Source organism: Myotis davidii, unplaced genomic scaffold (assembly GCF_000327345.1).
Source record: "Myotis davidii unplaced genomic scaffold, ASM32734v1 scaffold21, whole genome shotgun sequence".
In the NCBI taxonomy this organism is placed as follows: Eukaryota; Metazoa; Chordata; class Mammalia; order Chiroptera; family Vespertilionidae; genus Myotis; species Myotis davidii.
Genome location: NW_006292573.1, coordinates 2130285 through 2135924, shown reverse-complemented (window position 1 = coordinate 2135924; position 5640 = coordinate 2130285). Strand labels below are relative to the sequence as shown.

At 35.7% G+C, this 5640-nt stretch overlaps 1 long non-coding RNA gene across 1 annotated transcript in view; it reads right to left on the bottom strand.

Moving 5' to 3' along the window:
• Positions 1-5640, bottom strand: part of LOC102760552 — a 28622-nt gene that overhangs the window by 17591 nt on the left and 5391 nt on the right. The window contains exon 3 of the long non-coding RNA XR_001514239.1: positions 279-317. This is a non-coding gene — a long non-coding RNA (uncharacterized LOC102760552). The remainder of the gene's footprint in view (positions 1-278; positions 318-5640) is intronic.

The window sequence follows — 5640 nt, the reverse complement described above, 5'->3', positions numbered from 1 at the left end:
ATTTTTAATCCTCACCCGAGGATATTTTTCCATTGATTTTTAGAGAGAGGGAAAGACAGAGAGAATCATTGATGTGAGAGAAACACATTGATTGGTTGCCTCCTGCATGAGCCTGACCAGGGCCTAACCCAGGGAGAAGACTGCAACAAAGGTATGTGCCCTTGACCTGAATGAAACTTGGGACCCTTTGGTCTGCAGGCTGATGTGCTATCCCACTGAGCCAAACCAGCTAGGACAATAAAAACATATTAAAAAAAAAAAACTTAGTCAGAACTCACCATTGTTCTCTGTGTTAATCTCTTCAAATGATTCAATTTCTGTCAAACAAGCAGACAAAAATATTCTCTCTTAAGAAGGGCTGGAAATTATGTTTGTTTTTGTTTTTTTAATTTCTCACTTCGTATTCCAGTCCTACTGTTTCTCCTTTTTAATATCTCTCATATCTAGAGATAAACAATCCTGAAGGTAACCTATTCCCAGAAATTACAAGTGAAGAAATTACTATGGCCTTCTACTATAGTTTGATATCAGGGATAGTGATTTCTTCTACTTTGTTCTTCTTTCTCAATTTTGCTCTTGCTATTTGGGATCTTTTGTGGTTTCATATACATTTTTGAAATATTTGTTCTCATTTTGTGAAATATACCACTGGTATCTTGAAAGGAATTGTGTTGAATCTATAGATTGCTTTGAGTAAATGGACATTTTAATAATATTAATTTTTCCAATTCATGAACACGATATATACTTCCACTTATTTGTATCTTCCTTGATGTCTTTCTTCAATGTCTTATAATTTTCTAAATACAGGTCTTTTGCATCACTGGTTAAATTTATTTATAGGTATTTTATTCTTTTTGAAGCAATTGTACTGGTATAAAAACAGACGTATGGAACAGAATAGAGAGTCCAGAATAAACCCACACATTTATAGTCAATTAATATTCAACAAAGGAGGCAAAAAACCAACAATGGTTTTTTAATAGTCTATTCACTGAACAGTGCTTGCAAAGTTGAACAGATAAATGTAAAAAAGTGAAATTAGACCACCTTCTTATACCATACACAAAAATTAAAAAGGACTAAAGAAGCATCAAACAGACCATCAAACCTCAGAGGGAAAGCAGGGAAGGGTGGGCATAGGGGAAGGGGTAAGAGTTCAACCGAAAAACTTGTATGTATAGAAGCATAATTAATGGACATAGACAATAGGTATTGAAGGCCTGGGCTGGGGTGTGGGGGCAGGGGCGGGCTGGGAGAGGTCAATGGGGGGAAGAGGGGACATATGTAATAATTTCAACAATAAAGAATTTAAAAAAATTAAAGTTAAAATAAAAAGTATTTAAAGGATAGACTCAAAACCATAAAAATCCTAGAAGAAAACATAGGAAGTAAAATCTCAGGCATTTCACATAGCAAATATTTTTCTGATACTGCCTCAGGCAAGGAAAACAAAAGAAAAAATAAACAAATGGAACTAAATCAAACTAAAAATGTTTTGTAGAACAAAGGATACCATCAACAAAAATGAAGACAACTCACTGAATGGGAGAACACATTCACCAGTGATACATCTGATAAGGAGCTAATATCCAAAATTTATAAAGAACTTATAAACTTCCACATAAAAAAACACACCAATCCAATTAAAAAATGGGTCAAGGAACTGAATAGACACTTCTCCAAAGAGGACATACAGATGGCTAATAGACATAAGAAAATATGCTCAACAGCATTAATCATCAGAGAATGTCACAGTGCGATATCACCTCACACCTATCAGAATGGCTAGCATCAATAAATCAACAAACAAGTGTTGGAGAGCATGTGGAGATAAGGGAACCCTCATGCACTGTTGGAGGGAATGCAGACTTGTGCAGCCACTGTGGAAAGCAGTACAGAGTTACCTCAATAAATTAAACATGGAACTATCTTGTGACACAGTGATTCGACTTCTGGGAATTTATCTGAAGAATCCCAAAACACTGATTTGAAAGAATATATGCACCCCTGTGTTCATTGCAGCATCTATATATATATAAAAGCCTAAGCGGCTGTTATGACCAGTTGACCGAATGACCGGTTGACTGGTCACTATGATGTGCACTGACCACCAGGGGGCAGATGCTTAATGCAGGAGCTGACTCTTGGTGGTGAGTGCACTCCCACAGCCAACCTACTCTGGCCAGCCAACCTCCAGCAGCCCCTCCCCCCAGATGGCCACCCTGATCACCCCCTATCGGGACTGGGCGAGACAGCCCCGATTGGCCCTCATCACCTGCCAGGCTGAGGGACCCCACCCGTGCACGAATTTGTGCACCAGGCCTCTAGTTATTTATAATAGCCAAGGTTTGGAAGCTGCCCAGGTATCCATCAGTAGGTGAATGGATATAACAGCCATGTTACATTTACACAATGGAATACTACTCAGTTATAAAAAAGAAGAGAATTTTATCCTTTGGAACAACATGGGTAGGCCTGGAGAACATTATGCTAAATGAAATTAGCCAGCAGAGAAAGACAACTACCTTATGATTTCACTCATATGTGGAATCTTATGAACAAAATGAATTAACAATCAAAATATTGACAGACTCATAGAAAGCAGGCTGACAGCTGTCAGGTTGGGGAGGGTGGGAGAGAGGAGGGATTGAGCAAAAAAAAAAGGAAAGAAAGAAAAATAACTCATGGATATGAACACAAGTGTGGTGATTGCTGAGGAATGGGAGGTGGAGAAGGGCATATGGGGATAAACGGAGATATTATAAAGCTTCTGTCATTAAAATGGTATGAAATCCATGCATGAAGAGACAGTGACATAACACAAAAAGAGGAGCTATTTACAGTAACTTTGAAACCCAAGATTGTGACTGTGTGTCCTTAGTTGGATATATTCCAAGGTTTAAAAAAAAAAGAATATTGAAAAACTAACTAGCTATAAAATTTGATATTGTACTTCACATTGTTATACTGCTACTATTTTACTGTTATCTTTGTAGTGAGAGAAGAGGCAATTGAGGATTTACATAATTACCATTGAAAACCAGGAGCCTTGGCATGAGAAAAACAGGAAACAAGTGTAAGATCAATAAGGTTAGGTAAAAACCATATACTCCTGATTTAAATTGAAACTTACAATAATTTTATTTTAAAATATACACATTTCATAGCCTTGTTCTCTGAAACTATGTAAAATTGATGACTGACTGAACAGTAATGAGCACCCCTAGTAACCATGTGTGGTCTCTAAATACCATTTCACACTATGGCAATAAATCCTTCTCAGAGAATGGGTGATTCTGAGTACTGAGTGGAAAACTTAAAATATCCTAGGACATCTTGACACATAAAAAAGTTAGAAAGCACTCAAAGATACAGAAGTCAACGCAAAGAAACTTCCACCTGAGCAAAGATAGGATAATTTGAGCATCAATAGAATTACTATGGATTGACATACATTAGATATATTTTAATATATTAGTTCATAATAATTCTTTTCTTTCTCATATTTTTATTGATTTTAGGGAGGAAAGAAAAGGGAGAGCTAGAAACATCAATGATGAGACAGATTCATTGATTGGCTGCCTCCTGCACACCCTCTTTGGTGATCCAGCCCATGACCTGGGCATGTGCCCTGACTGGAAATTGAACCCAGATCTCCTGGTTCATAGGTCAATGTGCAACCACTGAATCATACCAGCCAGTCCATAATAATTCTTTTAAAATAGAGAAAGAAACTCATTGGTAACTTTGAAAAAGGGTAAGAAACCAACATAAATGGCAATTGACATTTACCCTGTATTTCCTATATGAACTATAAGTCAAGATAATCAAATTATTGATGGAACTTTTCTATTTATAATAGTATTTCAAATAATAAATGTAAATAAATGACTGAATTAGAATATCATCATTTTGTAGTTGTTATAATAAAACAGTGTTAAGTAAATATATTTACCTCCTGACATATTCACAAAACCAATAAACAACTTTTGCAAAAAAGAATATAACTAAATATAATTAAGCTTTTAAATTTAAGTACCATTTTCTGGGAAATATAGGAGATAGAAGAACATTATAAATATTACCATAATTGTGCAATCAGCAAATATTGTCACTCTTTAAAAAATAAATGTCAATATTTTAAAAAGAGATGGAAGTTAAAGATTAAAAATATTCAGGAGTCCAGGAAATAAGAATATGAGTGGCAGAAAGCAAATCAGAGGTTGCTTGGGGTTGGGGCTGGGGCTGGGAACAGAGATTGATTCCAAAAGGATATGAGGTTTCTTTCTGAGGTAATGGATATGTTTTACATTTAAATTGCACTATGGTGATGGTTGCACAACTCTGTAAACTTACTATCACTCATTGAATTGCGCACTTAAAATGGCTGAATTTTATGATATGTAAATTATACCTCAATAAAGCTCTTTTAAAAAGAATATATTCAAGAAACATTATCAACCAACTAAAGGCCCAATGCACAAAATGCGTGCATGGGTAGGGTCCCTGGGCCTGGCCAGCAATCAGGGCCGATCGGGGCCTTCCAGCTGTAGGCCAGGGCCTTCCTTCATTCCGCACTGTCCCCTGGTGGTCAGCACACATCATAGCGAGTGGTCGAACTCCCAGTCAGTCAAACTCCCAAGGGGACAATTTGCATATTAGCCTTTTATTATATAGGATTGCAATGAATAGAAATTATCTGGATACTGATTTACAGAAATTAATTTTTTTTAAATTCATATAAAAATTAGAGAACCAGGATCTGTTTTGTTCATCACACCAGATCCAGAGACATTGAAACATACAACAGACTGACATATATCAAGGGAGAGAAGTGTACAGGAAGAGATTAAACAAAGAACTAATATGCATATATGCATAGCCCATGGACAAACAATAGGGTGGGGAAGGCCTGGGGTGGGTCAGGAGCAGCGTAGAGAGAGCCAGTGGAGAAAGGGGGAGGAGGAATAAAGGGAACGTTTGTAATACTTTCAACAATGAAGTTTAAAAAAGAAAAAAAATAGAGAACCTTGACCACTGATTGTATACTTACGATTGATAAGAAATTATTTTTTAGATATGTTAATGGTATTGTGGTTATGTTTTTTGAAATGAATCCATATCTGTTAGAAATTCATACTCAAATACTAAGTTAAATGTGTTGACGAATGGCTTTAAAAAACCTGGAGCTAAAGTAGGTAGGTACTAATGGAGATAAAATAAGATTGGTCATAAATTAATAATTTGAAGCTGAGTGGTGAAATGTTGGGGCTTCATTATGCTATTCTGTCCTCTTTTTTATTTTGTATTTTTTTCATAATTAACAGTAAGAAAAAATCTTATTTTTTGTTCCCTTTCCCACATCAGGTTCTCATTTTCCTTTCCTAAAATATTGCCATAATAACTGGTCTCATCAACCTGAGTTTTTGCCTTTAAGATTCATCCAGAACAGGCTCATTAGATTCATCATTTTAAAACCTTAAAATACAAATTTCTATAAGTAGCTACTTTGCTCAAAACTTATGATTCTCCACTTTTCTCCAAAATCAGTGATTATAAGTTTATTAAAAATAAACCATTATTAGTTTGGCTTAAAAAATACCTTACAATTTGTCAATTTTTTTCCATCCAACTTTC